This window comes from Vicugna pacos, chromosome 7, assembly GCF_048564905.1.
Source record: "Vicugna pacos chromosome 7, VicPac4, whole genome shotgun sequence".
NCBI classification, from domain to species: domain Eukaryota; kingdom Metazoa; phylum Chordata; class Mammalia; order Artiodactyla; family Camelidae; genus Vicugna; species Vicugna pacos.
Window position 1 is genome coordinate 27,221,613 of NC_132993.1, and position 20,068 is coordinate 27,241,680.

At 36.4% G+C, this 20,068-nt stretch overlaps 2 long non-coding RNA genes across 2 annotated transcripts in view; one reads left to right on the plus strand and one right to left on the minus strand.

Annotated features, from left to right (window-relative positions):
* LOC140697358 (uncharacterized) overlaps window positions 1–20,068 on the plus strand; it is a 76,456-nt gene that overhangs the window by 25,598 nt on the left and 30,790 nt on the right. The window lies entirely within an intron of this gene.
* Window positions 16,939–20,068, minus strand: part of LOC140697359 (uncharacterized) — a 148,011-nt gene continuing 144,881 nt past the window's right edge. Inside the window, exon 4 of the long non-coding RNA XR_012074317.1 lies at window positions 16,939–17,137. This is a non-coding gene — a long non-coding RNA (uncharacterized lncRNA). The remainder of the gene's footprint in view (window positions 17,138–20,068) is intronic.

Genomic DNA, 20,068 nt, shown 5'->3' on the forward strand with positions numbered 1-20,068 from the left:
AGTGAATGTATGTGAATGTTTTCAAAGAAATGTCTGCCTTATACTCTAGACAATACATAGCTCTCTGTTTCAATATTACCCTACAGATTATCACTCAATTTTATATCAATATAGTACTTGAATCTTGATGTCAGCGGCAGTCAATAAAGAAGAGGAATCATATCTCCTTTTGACAGCTTTGTGACCATAATAGGGTTTTGCTTCTGAGGTATTTTATTTTGCCTCTAAAGTATCCATGAAGAGTCATCAAAATTAAAACACTCAAAATTAAAGATTAAATTCCAAACTATTGCCACATTTTCAACAAAACTGCCATCATATGCAATAGACATGAGCATTGCAATCTGGAGCTAATGTAGACTCATGTCAATTCAAAAAATCTTGATTGCTAGCCATACATCATATAAAACTGGAATCTGCTTAGCCTTCTGTTGCCCTAATGTTGTACAGTAGCAGAACACACAAATCCTGGACAATTTATTCTCTCTTGTACTCATCAAAATACACCATGCAGAGGTATGAGGGCCTAAGTAGCACATCAGATTGCTTATAGAGAGGTGCCTAGAAAAGAAAGTCACTGTGTTGTCCCCTTCATCAGAAGTGTCCCAGATGTGGTGGGGGTGCACAATAGGGCAACCTAGAACTACAGTATAGAGGTGATAGATGGTTAAGTTCATTCCTGAGGTTATTAACAATTAAGATGATAAAATCACGTAGGCAGCATTGAGGACATTTTATATAATGGCAAGAGGGCAAGCGTCCAACACACTTAAAATATGTATCTTAATTTAATTGCTTGGTCAAATAAGGCAACATGATAATTTAGCCTTAAACTGCACAATTTGAAATTGGAATTTCATTTACCAGAAGCTGTCTTTTTACTCTTATTCTTGAAACAACATCCCAATACTGAACATAGCGGTAAATCAGTAACCTGAGGTATGAGGCATTTTGCTTAACTGAGGCATTCCTGAGCATTTAAATCAAGGGGCTGTGAATCTTGGATCAATAAACTGTGATGAAATCTTACATTGTTCATAGCAATTTTCTCATACAAATAAAGCAAAATAAATATATATATATTTTGTAGTGTAACAGTTGTACCTAAGCATTTTTAACCTTTAGTCAAAGAAATCAGATTTGCAAAATATCTCTGAGAAGAAAATAAAGCATAGCATTTTGAACAATTATCAAACAACCTAAAATGTCAATATTATAGAGAAATAGCTGTTACTCTTGATAACACTTCAAACAACCCTTTACTATAGAATCTGGGAGTACTGTACCTGAATATATATAAGACTCAAACAAAATTGGGTCATATTTACATAAAAATGATTTTATGCATTTTTTTTATGCTTAGGGTTACAAAACTGCAATTAGATACTTTGAGAGGAACACTTTAGTATTTAAGGTTGAAGAAGGGCAAACAAAGACTGGAGAAGATGCTAAGTCTCCATCACAGTGTTTGCAAAGGCCATGTAAAGGCATAAAAACTGAAGAAGTTGAGATGATAGCACATCTCAGCTTGGATATATTTTGCACCAAATTGATGTATAATGTTTATTCTGCCTATGCATCTTGGGAGGAAAAGCCCAATCTTGATTATCATTAAACTTTCTTTTTAGTTTCTCCACTTTATAACACATTAGAGAACTAAGAATGCTCATATCTGCAAAGAGGAGACTAGGACATCGAGTCTTTGTATAGGATCCATGGAGGCTGCATTTTGTACTAAGAAGTCTAGGTATCTTTTTCTTCAATGCTATTAGAAGAAAATTCTGTTCTTCCAAGGAGAAGAAGAAAAATTTATTGTAGAAAGCTAATTTTTGGCCATTAAATCTTTCATGGTATTTTCTGTAGTTTTCCAATTGTATTTTAAATTATTTAAATTTAGATTGAAGATTCTTTTTTCAGTCACCACGAATAAAATTTTTTAAACTGATATGAATACACAAAAGTAAAAATTAATCTGGAAAATTTAGATTATGGAGTAATATAAGTAATACAGAAAGCATGCATTATTTTGAACTGCATACTGTAAAGAGAGAGGATGGATTATGTCTTCTTTTTCTTTTTTCCCTAAAGTATCTGAAGACTAGAGTAATTGTCCCCATAGTAAATCTAACAGGAATGGTTTTATAGATTGTGAAATTGGGGTCCAACAGTGTCAAGACAGAAGGTCATAGAGCAAATCAGTGGATCAGAAAGGACAGGAACTTGGAAATTTCTTTTACCCTCACTATTACTCAATGAAAATGCGTTGAAAAATGAGGTTAAATTCTTACCAGTTGTCTGGTGAATTAAGATTGTGCAGATGGTCAATATATAAGATTTTGGACATGTACTTTTATATACTTCTTTGATTTGGTAGTTTTTCTTGATTATATATTTATATTTCGTTCTATTTGACAAGTATCCATTTTCCTCAACTGTTTAAAATAGTCTTAAGATCATAGGTATCTTTGAGTTGGACTTATGAGAAACAGAAATAAAGGCTAAGCAGAGACGATTGCCATGAAGCAGGAAAACAGGCCAGTAAGCAGAACTTGATGCATTTTCTGCAGTTTAGCTGGAATTCTTGGCATTTTATGTTTTAATGATAAACAGTAAGAATTATGCTCAAGAATCACATGTATCTCTTTAAGTCAGAGAGTAATGCAGACTCCTTGAGCTACTAAAGAGATTTTTTGGTAAGCATCTCTATGTCTGCGTGTTTGGTTTAAAAATTTCCTAGTACACTTATACATTATTAAAGTTTGAGACTGCAAAAGTAGGGGAAGTAATTGAAACCCTGGGTCTTCTTGCAAAGTTATTTCTGCTTATGAATGGCTTATTTCACCCCCTTACCTTGAAGTTTCTGGACACCCTCAAAAAAGCTCAGCTTACTACTTGCCTGCCCATTAGTGAAGTCCACTCTGGTAAAACTAGCATACATCCAAATAGGAGTCAGAGTGAAACGACAGTACTGGGTCTTTGAAGTCAGCAGAGAAATGACTTCAGATCCTTAAAGGTATTGCATTTTCAACCTTGGAGTGGAAATCGAAGAGTAAAATTGACACACACACAAAAAGTGTATATATATATATACATACATACACACACACTAAGCAGATTCAACTTAACATAACATTTTAGAAATATGCTAATTATCTGAAGGGGAAAAAAGTGGTTTGCGTTTAAAAAAAAAATGGAACCCAAAGTACTGAGTCGGAAAAAACAGATGGATTCAATTTAATACCAACTGTTGTCTATAAGATATTAAGGAAAGGATGTTCTCCTCTGTGAAGATTTTAAAGAGATACACAATAAAAGAAGAAATGACTGTGGAGGCATGAAACATAGAGCCTAAAACCTCAGCTCACTCAGGATATTATGACATTGTATGTAAGCGGGCTGATTTGGGGAGAGAAGCAAGCATATCTGTGGCCCTACCCTGGGTGAGACATTAGATGGAAAGTTAGGTAATGTCAAAATCTGAGACAGAGAGAATGATGTGTATAGGTAAATTCCAACCTGTGGATTTGGGAACTTGATGGGTTCTGTAAACCTCCTTTTTCTCTCACAGGCATGGAGGCTGGTGGACTTAACGTTTTTCAGCGTTAGCAGGTCCACATTGCTTTGTCTGCTACTTACCTGTATCCCTGCAAGGACAGAGTTTAGGCTGGGACGCACTAGGGTTCATGCTTTTGGGTGTGCTTATCAGTCAAATCAAGACCGTAGCACACAACAGCTGAATGTTGCCTATGGCCTCTCAGGAGGGAGACCACACAGGGAGGGTGGAGAGAGAAATGTCTATGGTTGGCCAAGTTGACTTAAGAGACAGGATGTAATATAACATTTTTAAATATGCAAGGAGTCAGAAAACAGTATGTCTCCTGTAATCTGCTCTTTTAGAAGAGAAAATGTTAAGGAGGAAACATAAAAGAGATGGCATTCGTGAAACAAGAGATTCCCAAAGGTGAATCATGGCAGGAATTCCCATTAACGACAGCTGCCCGGGCGAAATCAGAGTAGGAAGACAGGTATGGAAGGGTGGTGTCCAAGGGGAAAAAAGGAGCCTGAGGTAACTGGGCATTTGGGACAATTATTGTGCTTTTACAGATCTGTTAAAGCATGTTAAAAATCAGCTACAGAGTCATAGATAAAATGAGTAATAGTTCTAGACAAAGCTGTGGGAATGGAAACTTAATCTGTGTGTATTACACAGTCAACAGTAATGCAACCATCAAAAATTTCATGAAATATTTGAATGGACAGAGTAAGGAGTTTGGAATACAGAGTAGAACAGAAGATTTGAAAGAACTATCTCATAACAGAATGTTGATATTCTATGAAATTTATAAATATGAAAATTATATAAGTACATTATTTAGAAATCTGGAGATTAATGGCAAAGGAAATATTCAAGGGTACTGCAAGTTGCTGACTCAGAAGTGAGACTTAGAGTAAGAGAAGTCTGGAGAAGATTATTTTTGATATATACTTTTCATCACTAGTCAATTTTTTAAAATACACTATTTAAAAAATAATAAACAATTTTTAAAAGTAAAATATCAATAATCTACATATTTTAAGGATGCATTTACTTCATATGTTGTTAGTTTTTAGTTATTAGTCCATAAAGTTTGGTAGGGCATATGTTCTTACTCAGAGTTTTCAGACAGGAGTTTGAACCTCAAAGGGGTGAAGTAACATGCCTAGGTTTACATTTTCCTAAGTGGTGCAGGGGGTATAACTTGAGTCCCTTTCCAGGTTAGTGTTCTATTTACACATTGCTATTAATTCAGATTTTGGTTGCAAGTTTAATATGTTTTCTACACAAGGATACATTTTACTGGAAAAGTCTAAACATAGTGCTTTATTTCCATTATGAAAGTATTGGTATACGATGTGAAAACAGATGAAAAAAATTTACCCATTTAGTAATTATTTAAATTATCAAAAGCACTGAGATTCTTGAGAGCATCTAATCAAGTTCAATGAATTTATAAATAGAATTTTTCTTAATTTTCAACTTCAGACAACTTCATCTTGTTTTTTAACACTGAGCTGTAGGGGAAAAATATATATATTTTACAGCATTAGAAAACAAAAGGAAATTGGCTGTCCTTGTGGAACTCTGCACTGTGTCCAAGGATAGATCTCTCTTGTCCTGCCTTGTTCACATCAAGGAAGCTCTGAATACCTACGACATGTGATATCCACCACACTCAGCGACACTGAGGATTCAGAGAAGCTATGGAAACCAGAGGCCAAACAAAAGACAATTTAGACTCTTGGATCAGATGTCCAATTATGTCACAGATTTTTTTCCTCAAGCTTGATTAAAAGTGATAAATTGTGGGGTGCAGAGCTGATGGCGACTGCATGAGTTCAGTACATGAATGGAAGAGAGGATTTCTCTTTTTTACAGAAGAGCAGAACTAAGGAAACAGAAAGCGTAAGGAGGAGATTGAGCTGATCTCATCTCCCTGTTTTCAGGGTTTTGAGTTTTGTTTCCTCTTGCCTGGTAAGAAAAGAGTTACTGACCACAGAAAAGACATGCTGTGAAAGACACAATGTTTAAACGGAGGACTTAAGCATAAATACAAAAGACAAGAAACATAGCATATAAATATATCTAAACGTGTGGTTGTGGAATTAATTACTGAACTAAGGGCAGTGGAGATCTCTTCTATCTCGGTCCTGTCTAGAGCTCCTTTTCTATTCTTGAAATTGGCTTCTCTTCTAAGAAGCCAGTTACAAATCCTTTCACATTTTTCCAGGTAGATCCTTGGATAAAGATAATTTGATAACTGCAAAGAATTCTGGGGAGTTTTTGCAGTTGTTTAAAGTTTAGATATTTATTTGCAGAAACTTTATCAAACTGTATTTGAATAGCTTCAGTTTTCCAGTTTTTGTTGTTAGACATGACTCCCGTATGCAGATATTTCTGGTAATAACCTCTCTTTTACTGAGATGGGGCAACCTGAGTTATTTTTTTCGAACCATGTATTCCATTCATACTTCATCTGCCACTTGGGCAAGTATTCCTTCAAGTGGCAGTAGCTGTGAGTAAAAATGATGGAGTTACGTTTTTTTTTTTTTTTAGCAATTTCATCACCTTTATATGTTTTTTGTATATGTAAGAGGAAAAGTCAGTGACGTTGGTCCCATATTTGCTTTGAATGTTTTGCCAAAAATTTTATTAAGATTTTCAGCTAGTCAGCTTTTCCATACATCAACTCTTGAGAGTTTCAGTGATGAATTCTGCCAACCTCTCATTAAATCATTTCTCCAACAAACATTTGAGCATCGAGAATATGCTAGGTTAAATGCTTGGGTTTAGCCACACAGGGGGAAATGTGGTAATCAAATGAGGCGACAGGCAAAAACAAATTTAAAAAAAATAAAATTGTGATTGGTAATAAGTGATTTTAATTATGATTTTGAGGAAACACTGGATTCTAAAGCCTCCTCTAAGTCATTAAAGAACATTTCTAGCAGCACTGTGACAAGCAAGTCATACCTTGGTCCTTACATGCCTTTGTATTAGTTTCCTAGGGCTGGCTGCAAAATACCACAAACTTGGTGGCTTAAAATAACAAATTTATTTTCTTGTGTTCTCAAGGCCAGAAGTCTGTAATCAAGGCACCAGCCAGGCCATGCTTCCTTTGAACGTTCCAGGAAGAATCTTTCCTTGCTTGTTCCTAGCTTCTGGGAGTGGTTGGGAATCTTTGGCATGCCTTGGATTGTAGCTGCATCACTCCAGTTTCTGTCTCTTCCCCCTGTGCTGTATCCGTCTGTGTTTCTGTGTCTTCACATGACCTCAGAAGGATATCCGAATTTGTATTAGGGTCAACTCTGATCCATATGACCTCATCTTAACTAGTTGTATCTGCAATGGCCGTAATTCTAAGTAAGGTCACATATATTCTTTTTCACCATGGGCCTACTACAAGATCTTGTATATATTTCCCTCTTCTATACAGTTATAAACTTGTTTATCTATTTAATATATACCTGTCAGTATCTACAAATCTCAAACTCCCAGTCTGTCCCTTCCTGTGCCCTCCCCCCGGCAACCACAAGTTTGTGCTCTGTGTCTGAGTCTGTTTTATATTTAAGTTCATTTGTCATCTTTTTTTTTTAATATTCCACATATGAGTGATATCATATGGTATTTTTCTTTCTCCTTCTGGCTTACTTCACTTAGAATGACATTCTCACGGGACATCCATGTTGCAGCAAATGGCATTGTCATTGTTTATGGCTAAATAGTATTCCATTGTATAAATATACCACATCTTTATCCAGTCATCTGTTGATGGACATTTAGGTTGTCTCTGTGTCTTGGCTATTGTAAATAGTGCTGCTATGAATATTGGGGTGTGGGTGTCTTTTCGAATTAGGGTTCCTTCTGGATATATGCCCAGGAGTGGGATTGTTGGGTCATATGATAAATCTATTTTTGGTCTTTTGAGGTATCTCCATACTGTTTTCCACAATGGCTGCACCAAACTGCATTCCCACCAGCAGTTTCCCTTTTCTCCCCACCTTCTCCAGCATTTATCATTTGTGGATTTTTGAATGATGGCCATTCTGACTGGTGTGAGGTAATACCTCATTATAGTTTTGATTTGCATTTCTTTGATACTTAGTGATATGGAGCATTTTTTCATGTGCCTATTGGTCATTTGTATGTCTTCATTGGAGAAATGTATGTTTAGATTTTCTGCCCATTTTTGGATTGGGTTGTTTGTTTTCTTATTAAGTCATATGAGCTGTTTATGTATTCTGGAGATCAAGCCTTTGTCAGTTTCATCTTTTGCAAATATTTTTTCCCATTCTGTAGGTTGTCATTTTGTTTTGCTTATGGTTTCCTTTGCTGTGCAAAAGCTTGTAAGTTTAATTAGGTCCCATTTGTTTATTTTTGCTTTTATTTCTATTTCTTGGGTAGACTGCCCTAGGAGAACATAGCTGAGGTGTGTGTGAGATAATGTTTTGCCTATATTTTCTTCTAGGAGGTTTACTGTGTACTTCAGCAGAAATTGACATTTATTAGTAAAAAAAAATGAACTTTGGAATCAGACAGACCTAGATTCAAATTTCTTTCTTCTTTTTCACCTTGGGCCAGTTAGTGATCCACTGTCCTTTGTAAAATCTGGATTAAAAACTATCTCAGGTGATGTCAGACACATGGATTCATTTAAAACCAAGCAACGCAAGTAGATGCCATCTCCTTCCTCTCTATATCTGTATTTCCAAAGGAAGAGAGACTGTAACAAGTCTACCCAGAGAAGTGATTCTTGGTCAAGCTGGGAAAGATAATGCAACATTATAGTCATTTGGACTGAGTTCAAGTACTAAGAAAAGGTAGATGACACATTTTCTATGAGGAAAATAATCTTTAAGGAAATTCTCTACCTTTAGAGGGAGAAAACAGTTGCCATGCAGAAAAGTCTTGCTCCTTTAAGCATTGGCCTAAGACTAAGTTGTAAGGACCCCGTTCAAACTCCTCACTGCTGAGACTTTGACCTCATCCTCCAGAGGTGAATCGAGCATCAATAATGCAGTTAATATTCATTATTTATTTATCTGGAATAAAGACATGGCGTGATCTGGAAAGGGATTTTTAAAGAAACTGCAAGTGATTGCTAATGGAACTCAACATTGCTTGTAGGTCTCCTTGGGTAACAGCCTACTGGACTCAAAACCTTATGTGGCCTCTGACTTGGAACAGTTGTTACCCCTATCCGTTCTCTCTCTCTCTCTTTTTTAATAGCACATCCTGACCAAAATGCCCCCGTCAATCTAGTCAGCCCTCATTATACTGCATGGATGAAGATTCTCGGTTCCCCTCTCTTACCAGTTTCACCAGACCTAGTGCAGTTTTCTGATACTGCAGTATCAGATTTAGTCAAATTTAACACCTTTGATTCTGACCATCTTCTTGTCTTTCCATTCCTGGTGGTGCAGTATCAAGACTCAGCAAGGAATTTTTGGTCCTTTCATTATACCTTTAGAAATTGCAATAGCTGAGTTACCTAACTGATTTAGTCTTTTGCTTATTGCTCCATGTGAATATTAAAATAACTGCTTATTTGACTTAGTAGAAAACCTTCAGTGTTACTTTATTTTTAAAAATTCCTTTAAACTTGAGTGTATTCCCTGAGTTCTGTTTTTTTAGAAGTCTGATAAAAATACACATAGATTTCATTGCCATCTGGAGAGGCAAGAGTTGCCCCAGAGAGGCAAGAGTTACAAATAAAAATTTTCCAATTTCTGAAGTTGCTTATGGGGGTGAGAGTGGGCTATAATACATGAGAATTTTAAAAATATTTAATGCATGTTATCAAACTTTGAAATTTTTGCAGATGTTTGTATACATGGAAAATAAACTATCACTATTCTATTACCAAAATATATAATCAAATAACTATAGATACAAAGAAGTTATATTTTTTTGTAGGAAATCCAAGAGATGTGGCTTAAATATTCATAATCTTACTGTTTTTTATTCAGAAGAGAAAATCCTGTTTTTATATTCTGCTATTTGTGTTTTTTAGACTTAGCTTGTGTTTTTGGTATCTGTAAGCAGATTAAATACAACCCTTTACAAAAAGTCATGCCTCAGTAATGTTAAAAGTACAACAACAATTCCATCTGGTGCTTTCAGTAATAAAACCCTTGAAAACCATCAAAATATAACTGCCTTTGTATGTCATGCCAAAGCTAGTTTGGCTATGGTGAGTTTCCAAAATATGTATAATGAATGTAAAATCTCTCCTATAAACATTAGAAATGCACTCTATAAAGGAGTGCTTAAGTGTGAGCTGATCAAGGTGAGAAGAGGTGCAAACATTTAAAAAATCATACAATCTCGTTGTAAACCATGTTTTTGTGGCTAATGTGTTATTTTATTAATTTTTCTACCCATACACAAAAGACGAATAATTGAAAAATAGAAGCAGATTACCTACTGTATCTTAGTGTGTATTTATTGTTGAACTGCCACTTTTTGGTGAGAATATTTAATAAAAATGGTAACCATCATTATCAAAACATTTTAATGTAAATAATATATAAAAGTAATGAAAACATGGTATCTTTATCCTTATTCAGATTACATCACTTGAATATAGTGTGGTGTATGGATTACAGTAACTGCTTCCCTGAGCCTTCAAACAGTAATGTCTTATCATTGTTAACTACTTGGTGAAAGAAAGTGTTTCATGAAGAATGGTTTTGAAATTTGTTTAAAACTTCTAATAAGATAGTACCCTGAATATTATTTCTTTCATTTATATGATAGTTTATACAAAAAACTTATGGAAGCATAGTATTTAATATTGGGAGGAGCTTAGTAGAAATAAAACATCTCAATTGGTCTGCTTCATTTCATCAGACAACACTATGTAATCTTTTATTTTCATTTTCCTTTGGCAGTCAGGAACCAAAAAGCCAACAGACAGAATGATTAATGGCAAGAATTATTTTATCTTGGCTATAGTACAATTACTATGTTTGTTTTCCTAAAATTAAAATTTTTAATTATCCAAGCAGTACATGTACAAAATACCCTTTAATTAAAAAAATCATAGATAAAAGTAAAGATTCTCTTTAAAGTTTACGCTAATCCCAGATGGCAACCAAAGTTTCCTTTAGTTATCGTTCCAGAACTTACCTCTTGGTGCACTTGTTCTACTTTATAGTTGCTAAAATATGAAATCAAATATTTTCAAGGCCAGTAAATGTTTCCAAATTGCCTTCGGGGAGACTCCAACAATTTATATACAGTGACATCCATCCATTCATTAATTCATCAAAAAATATAAATTAAAAAATGTGTATTTCCTTGAGCGTTACAGCAGTTGTAGTCATTTTTCTTTCCCAGATCATTATATACCCATTTTTGTGCCCTGTTCTTTGCCACAGAAGGATCTTCTACTTAACTGTATAAATGGTCTGGTTTCCAACTGGGTTCAACCTCAGATATGTGACGAAAGAGCAGAGAGAGGGAGGAAAGTAAAGGTGAAGCTCAGTCTCTGACTGGCATCTTTGGGCTGAGTGTATCCCTCACACGGAGGGCACATCTCCTTTCTTCTTCCTGAGCCCAGTAAGCACTATTTCGATTCTTTGGGTATCACTGTTATAAGAGTATTCGTGCAGCAAGACCTAGGGTACTAAAATATCCTTTCTGATCCCCTCTACCCGATCACATCTATTTAGTCTGTCCTTCGTTAAACATTCCTTGAATGACCCCAGGCTGAGTGTGCCACTCATTTTCTACTGGGAAACTGATCCCAGAGCATTTTAATTGCTAAACACTGCTTTAACTGCTGGGAATACAGCGGGGTGTGGGGGGAGTGAAATGCAACACAATGGAAGAGTGATTGCTCCCACAAAGAAAAGCCCAGGCCCAGATGGCTTCACTGGTCAATTCTAGTAAATATTTAAAGAAGAAAAACAAAAAATATGAATAGACCTTTAATAAGTAAAGAGGGAGTTTTACAAAAGATGGTTTAAAACAATCATTTATTCAGCTTATAATTCTGTGAGTAAACAATGTATGCTGGGCTCTGATGGGTGCTTTTCTTGGTCTTGGCTGAGCTCACACATGAATCTGTAGTCAGCTGCTGAGTGAGTGGGCTGGCCTAGGAGGGTCTAAAGTGAGGAAGCTCACCTCTTCTCTTTGTAGTCTCTTAATCCCCAGCAGGAGCTCCTGGGTTTGTTTATATGAAATCTAGGCAAAATTACATCAGAGGAGAAACATGCATGGTTCCCTGGTGCATGAGCTTGGAAATGGCACATCATAATTACCCTGCATTTTATTGGCCAGTGGAAGTCACAGTTCCAGCCTCTCTCAATGGGGGACGTTCTAAAGTCATACTGCAAAGGATAAGACTGAAGGCTGTTTTATAAAATCTACTACAATTATCCAAATTCACTTTACACTTAATTGTAACTCAATGCAGAAATTTCACCTGTTCAAATGGCCCTAAACTTACTTTTTCCTTACGTTTTAGGGTTGTTTAAATATATTCTGCATACAAGTTGGTTGTCAGACATGAGATGAGAATATTTTCTCTTAATTTGTGGCTTGCTCATTTCTTAGTGATTTATTTTGATAAGCAGATTTTCTTAATTTTGATGAGATCATATTTAATAGTTACTTCTTTTATGGTCAGTGCTTTTTCTGTCTAAGAACTATTTGCACACCTCAGGCTTGCAGATAATCTTTGTTTTCTTCCAAAGCATTGTTTTATCTTTTACACTTTGGTCTATGATACTGCTCAAGTTAATTTTTGTTGTGATATGAGGCTTAATTTATCTCCTATGTACTTATCTATTTCAACACCATCTTGAAAAGACTTTCCGTTCCCTATCAACTTGCTTTGAGTTAAAAAAGCAACTGACTGTGTGTGGTGGGGAGTCTTTTTCTAGTGATTCTGTTCTTGGTATTGATCTGTTTGTCTATATCTCCTCTATTTCCACACTATCTTGATTTTATAGGAAGTGCTGAGATCAGATAGTGCAAATCCTCCAAATTTGTTCTTCTTTTTCAAGACGATTTTGGCTATTCTATATTCTGTGAGTTTTTATATACATTTTAAAAAAGGCTTGACAATTTATACCAAAAAGGCTACCGTGAGGGAGTGACATTAGTAAGATGGTGGTACAGGAATTTCTAATGCTCATCCCCTCCTGGCAACAGCCACTTGAACACAGAAAAGCTCCTTGGCGTCAGTATTGGCAACGGTTTTTTGGATATGACACCACAAGCGCAAGCAACGAAAGCAAAAATAAACAAGTGGGACTACATCAAATAAGAAGCTTCTTCACAGCAAAAATAAAAGAAAGAGGCATCCTACAGGATGAGAGAAGATATTTGCAAATCATATACCTGATAAATTATTAACCAAAATATGTAAAGAACTCAAACAACTCAATAGCAAAAACCAAACAATCTGATTAAAAATAGGCACAGGAACTGAATAAACATTTTTCCAAGGAGGATTCAGATGACCTACAGGCACAGGAAATGATGTTCAACATCACTGATCATCAGAGAAATGCAAATCAAAACCACTGTGCCATATCACTGCACACCTATTAGAATGGCTGTTATTGAAAAAAAAAATCAAGAGGTGACAAATGCTGGCAAGGATGTGGAAAAAACAGAACCGTTGTACACTATTGGTGGAAATGTAAATTGGTGCAGCTACTAGGGAAGAGAATCTGGAGACTGCTCAAAAATCTTACAACCAGAACTACCATATGACCCGGCAATCCCACATCAGGGTATATATGTGAAGAACATACAATCACTACCTCGAGGAGATACCTACACCCCCATGTTCACTGCACTGTTGTTCGCAATAGCCAAGACATGGAAACTGCCTAAGTGTCCAGTGACAGATGAACGGGAAAAGAAAATGTGTGTGTGTATGTATGTGTGTGTGTATATATATACACATGCATATTACAGACACACGCAGAGGTATGTTATTCAGCCAAAAAAGGAAGGAAATCCTGTCACTTGTGACATGTTTGGACCTTGGGGACATTTTAATAATTGAAATAAGTCAGGCAGATAAATATTGCATGATCTCCTTTATACCTGGAATCTAAAGCCCAACTCATAGAAGCAGTAAAGTTGTGGCTGCCAAGGGCTGGAAAATGGGGAGATGATGGTCAAACAGTGTGAACTTCCAGTTATAAGATGAATAATGTCTGGGGATGTCATGTATAGTATGAGGACTGTAGTTCATGATAGCATACTGGAGAGTTTCTCACCACACACGCACACACACACACACACACACAAAAGTAATTAGGTAAGATGATGGCTATCTTGAGATTTGAGTTTATACTTTTTGGGGGCTTACATTTATATTGTTCCTTAGAGGAATACTGGACTCTGATTCTAGAAGCCTGGAGGACATTTGGAAGAAACTAGTGAAATAAATGTGCTTCCCTTTGCCAATAAAGTGCCTTAGAGACACCATCACAATGTCTTCGGGGAAAGTATCTAGACTCATAAAATAGAACAGGAATTTTTTCTTTTTCCAAGGGAGACTCTCTGATTCCTCTGTTACGCCTCTTTATAGGGCCTTTTCTTTTCACATATAAGTCTGCTTAAAGCTGTGAATTCAGCTTTTATTATAATTTGGTAAAAATTAGATTAAATGAAATTGCTACAATTAATTCTTACACAAAATCAGAGGAATCCCTCATCTCCTGGTTAGATTTTGAGCCAAGAATTTTGGACCTCAAATTTCTAATTGATTTTCTTTAAAAAATTCAGTAGGTTAGAAACAATCAGCAAACCAGCACCTTCTTGGCTTACTTATTATATAATTTTCCTATGACAGTAGAGTTATTGGTTGTTCAAAGCCTTGCCTTCAGTAAGTCCTTCATTCCAGATGTCCAGAAGTTATCACTTATAATGCCAAGATGTAATGGAGGTCAGACTCACATTGGTAAAAAACCAATGAAAGCTTTATTACTATTACTACTACTAATTACCATGTTTTACTATGGGACATGTAGGAATATATTTGGTTTTGAGCATAAGAGGAAATAAAATGATTTTAATTTTAATAAGGTCCTCCTCTATGCTCTGCTGAAAGTAGATGACAGGAACAAGGATAAAGGCAGGGAGGCCAGTAAGGAGTCGATCAGACTGATGGCAGTGACAGATAATAGTAACTTGTAAAAGCTGCAGTGGAGATGGCTATCTTTTGAAGGTAGAGCAAACAGGATTTGGTGAGTAATTGGAGATGAGATATGAGAGCCCAGGAGCCGATGGAAAAGATCACGTTGCCAGTTACTACTGTGGGGAAGACTGCATGAGCAGGAGGATGAGAAAAGGGGAGTAGGGTGGGATGTGGTATTGGGAGTTCCACTTTTGACCTGCTAAGTTTGAGATGTCTATTAGATACTCAAATTTAGATGTGAAGGAAGTGGTTGAACATTTGAGTCTAGAATTCAGGGACAGGTTTAGGCACAATATAAAATTGTAAAAAATGGACAGTCAGTTCATTTCATGTATTGAGGAAATTACATATAATCCCTGAAGAAGTCAGAATAGACAGAGGAAGTTGTTCAAGGACATGCTCTAGGAGGACTATAATCTTTACACCTGCTAGTATGAGAAAGATTAATTGAAATGTTAAAAGATTGTAAGCCATGAGGTCTAAGAAGAATTAGGAGATGTTCTGTGATACAAAGAAAGTCAGTCTTGCCAGAAGAAGGGTGTCATCTAAGTGTCAAATGCTACAGACAAGGCAAGTAAGATGCAGGCTGAGAAACTGCTATTGGGTATGGCAACATGGAGTTCACTGGTGATGCTAACAAGAGTGGCTTCTGTGGGGAAGGAGTGAAGGACTGATTGTATCAGGTTCAGGAGAGAAAACAGAAAACAAAATGTTCAGAGTTTTTGCTCTAATGGGTATGGGGGATGCTGAAATCATTTCTTGTTAAACTATTCCTATTTTCTCATTAATGCACTACTATTTCTTTATGATCATTCTATATTTCTATTTCATAATAGTTTATTATTAATTCTCCACTTTGAGAGATGAAGTTATTATCACTATAACTTTGACTCCAATTTCTCCTTCCCTACAACTTACGTTTTTTTATTTAGAATATATTTAGACCTGGTCAGAGTCTGGAGCACTTACGTTCCTAGTCTGTCTCTTCAGTCCTCCACGTTTCACAATCTTAGTTCCGTATTTTTATGATTTCAGTAAACACGACCAGTCCTTCGAAGTGGCTGCTCCATTTCTGAGTTGTGTACTTCGACTGTCTCTTGGTTAGCCAAATCCCAGTACGTGGTTTTCCCTGAAGGGCTCATTCATGGATGCTGTTGTCTTTGGGTTTCCTTGCATCTGACAATCTATTCCTTTTGTTTTCATACTTGAATGAAAATTAGAGTGAGTATAATTTTCCTGGTAACAGTTATTTCCTAGTTAATTGCAAAATTTTGCTGTTTTATTTCTGGTTTTGTAAATAAGTCTTGAGTCCAGTCTGATTTTTTCCCTTTGTGGGTGACTTTCTTTTTCTACCTAGATGAAGTATACTTCTAAAATACGTGACCTTTTTAACATCCAGTATAGAACTCAATGTTGATTTTTATCTTTTAATTCATTTTGGTATAATTGGCATGTTTAATCTACTTAGGCAATTTTTCATTTCAGGGAAGTTTTGCTGTGTCATTTCTCTGAATTCATTTCTAAGATCTCCTTTGATGCAGTCTCCATTTTGGGACACTTCTGTGGGATCATCAGTCCTCTTTGTCTGTTATCTCATTCTTAGCATTTTCATCTCTTTGTCCTTTTCCTCAGTGTTTTAAGTGGGAATATAAATTTCAGCAATAACTTCTTGCTGTGGCTGGTTTTATTAGATAAACTAGTGTATCGTTCTAGTTTGTAACATGTTCCTTTGTTCTCTTTGTGACATATCTGAGAGAGTTTTGTAGTATAGGTTTTTTGCTCCATTAAATATACTTGGTTTTTTAATGTGTTCTTCATTCAGTTTTGCATCTTTTCTTTGCCAAAAAGAAAAATCTCAGAAAAATCAGGTAAGTTGTTTTAGAAAGCCAGTATGTAGAATGATGTGAGAACCTAAGCCTCTTTTTCTCCTGGTCTAGGTTTTATTCCACAATTTTGTATTCTTTCCAGAGCTTGGTCTTGCTATTCTGTTCCAGAAGTCAAAGCAATTACAAGCCGTGGACAGTAAACTTAAAGCAGCATTGTCTGAACTGGAATGTTTCTGTACATACTCTGACAAAGTGATGATTAATACGCCTAGTCTCCTTCCAGTGCCACTGTGAAGCTAGTTACCTTCCAGGGTACATGGGTGGAAAATATATGCTGGGAGGAATGAAGGCAGGGCAACAGACGAACTATGAAGCTAGAGAAGCTGACATTTTAGGGTCCCTAGCTTGGCCGGACCTTTGCAGGAAAAATGTTTTTCCTCCCAATAGGAGTTTTCACAGTGTTTTGCTGATCAGCTCTTCCTGTCAATTTTTTCAAGTAAAAAATATGTGATCCTCAATCACTACCTCTTTCCAATCTGGTCTCCACTTCTGCAGACTTTCCCTCTTGTCAAATGGCATTGTTGTCTCTACCGAGACTTCTGGGACCTAAGAAAGTGGAATTGGAGATAGATTTAGTTTGAGCTTAGATGAAATTTACATTTGCTTTTTCCAGGAAACAAAGGTATCACTTATCTGGATCAACTACATTACCTTTGAAATTTCCACCCTAATATGCTCACACCTGGGTGTGGACTCAGGCTTTAGTTCCAGATCTTAGCTTTCTTTTTGACATTTGACCCAATGTAAAACAAGTGTTTGCACTGATTAAACCAATCTGGTTTTAGCTGAATTTTTGCTTATTTATTTTGTTCTATTTGGTGATTTTTTTCCCCCTGTGAGCCCAGGAATGCTTTAAGAAGTATGTTTGTGGCAATTCAAGCCTATTTATATGTTAGTAGAAGAGTCTTTTTCTATACATAGTTGTCAGGAATCAGAATTCTTTTAGCATTCAATATTTAGCACATGTGTTTAAACTTATGTTTTCCAAGTATGTATAGAACTGTTCAGCATTTATATTCTATGTCTTAGAACAAAAAAACCCCCGAGTAATCATTCTGTTGATTCTCTTAGCTATCGTCTGTCAAATTTGATCAAAGAGAGCCTTTGTCACTCCTTAGCATCCCTGTTGATTTTGTCAGTTTATTTCCAGATGCATTGATTTGCCCCATTTATATGTATTTGTACATAAAAATTTAGCTTGCCTAATTTCATTGCTCATATTTTCTTCCTGCAACCTTCTTCTCTCTTGGATTAAAGTAAGGTATACTCTAGGGATTTTTCCATTAAAAATTTATAGGTGATATACTTTGAGAATTTTCATGTTTCACTGTTTTCCTCCCACCTCACACTTGCTTATAGAATCTGTTAATTCTCCTTTTAAAAATGTTGTGTACTAGGTTTTATTTTGATAAGTCAGATGTCAGTTTGAATCTGATTTTTTTATAGATCTAATATCTTCCGTTTGAAAGGGTTGATTTTTTTTTCTTTTTTGATGTTAACAATTCTACTACACGTATTTATTTGTAAATATTTATGTATTTGTTTACTCTTCCACCCAGCACTTCCTGGCCTTTCAGTCTGTGCGTGCACCTCTTTCCTCAGCCTTGGAGTATTCTTCTATTTCTTTAAAGAGAGTTTTTCTTCGATTCTCTTTTCTTCTTCAGTCTCCTTTAGAGGGATTTAAAATGTCTACTTCCTTTTTCTGTTTCTTTTGCCTTTCCCCTCCATAATTTCACTGTCAATTCTTCATGCTGCATTCTGAATAGGTTCCATGGCTAGATCCTTGAGGAAAGTAATATGCTGTTTAACTCTTTAAAAACATAAAGCCAGCCGAACTACCATTTTAATATTTAATGTTTAAAAAATATTTCAACAGCCATTTAAAATGTTCAACTGTTTCTCTATATTTTCTTTGATAAACTATCTTCTGTCTTACTGATTATATTGTTGTACTTCTTTTAAAATTATGTTCATTTTAGAATCCCACAGGTCACTTTTATCGCAGGCTTTAATGTTATGAACACTTATTTATTAAAAATCAAAATTTATCTAAGCCCCTGGAGAGGCCAAGTAAACGCACGAATGCTTCATTCTCTGCCTCTACTCTGGAAGACAGAAAGAGATATAATATGAAATGATAATGAAAAACCGTATAGGAAGGTTCTAAGGTTGAGTCAGCATAAAAGGTACAAATTGAAAGTTTGGGATTATAATACATAGGGATTGATTTAACTCTTTGCTCATGGTAGACTCTTATGATACTCTATGCAATTGTAATTAATCTGGTTTGTTGCTATGATACCGAATGGAGCTTGGGTCTGCTTGCCCACTGTGCAGCAAAGCCAGTGACTGACGCCAGGCTGTGGTGGGGGAAGGTACAACATTTACTGCAGGGCACTAAGCAAGGAGAATGGACAGGTAGTGCTCAAAAGACCTGAACTCCCCAGTGGCTTTCAGGCAAAGGTTTTTAAAAGCCAGAGTTAAGGGGGGAAAGGTTGTAGGATGTGTCATCAGCCTGTGGACAATTTTCTGGTTGACTGGTGGTGAGGTAGCGAGGTGGTGGTTCAGGATTCTCTGCCATCAACCTTTTGACTCTAACCAGTCTAGGGTCAACAGTTCGAGGTCTGCAGTTTCCATCCAGTGCGGATCTGGTTTCTGTAACAACTTAAGAATGTGTGTCCGATATTGTTACCTGTTTTCCTCAAGGAGAACTAAGGTCCTATGATCTTAAATCACAGTTTGAATTACTGCTTAGGTTGCTATCTCTTTCCTTGTTCAACTGTTTCGCCTTTGCTCCCATTTCTCCCCTTCTTAAATGATTAACTGCTTGAGCCTGTCCTTTGGAACTCAGGGATACCTGGGAGACTAAAGCGTTTTCCACAAATAAGAGGTGGGGGACACAGAGGGGAACTGTGCTGGGAGGTGCCTCAGGGTCCTGCCTGGTTTCTGTCCCCTCTTTTGTTTGATACTTCTCAATCCTAAGGGGACCCAGGGCATAACGAGGAAGGGAGTAAAGTTTCGGATAGAAGTTAAACTGGGCAGGGGAGTTCAGTTTTGGGGGGAACTCCATTTCAATCCTCACACCTGTTTTAACTTTCCCAAATCTTTGAGCAAGTAGGACAGTGCTGCTGCTCTGGGTACTTCCTGCTGAGAAAGGGCATAGTCTTGCCTCAATTTGGGATGGACACAATCTTGGATCTAAGTCTTGCATAATTTAGATCTCAGTCCCTTGATCTACCGTTTTGGTGCGACAGACCCAACAGGAGGAGGAGTGATAACCTGAACTTTTAATGAACATTGGAAATAGATCTCATCCCCTGAGGAACTGAGGAGAATAAGCCTGAAAACCAGTCTGAACCCGGCACCTTCTGGGGAGACTTCTTGTAGCAAAGTAGCCAGTATAATTTTATCTAAGAAGGTATTAACTTCTGATATGGTATTAACATAAACATAATGGGCGCTATTGGCCATTACACA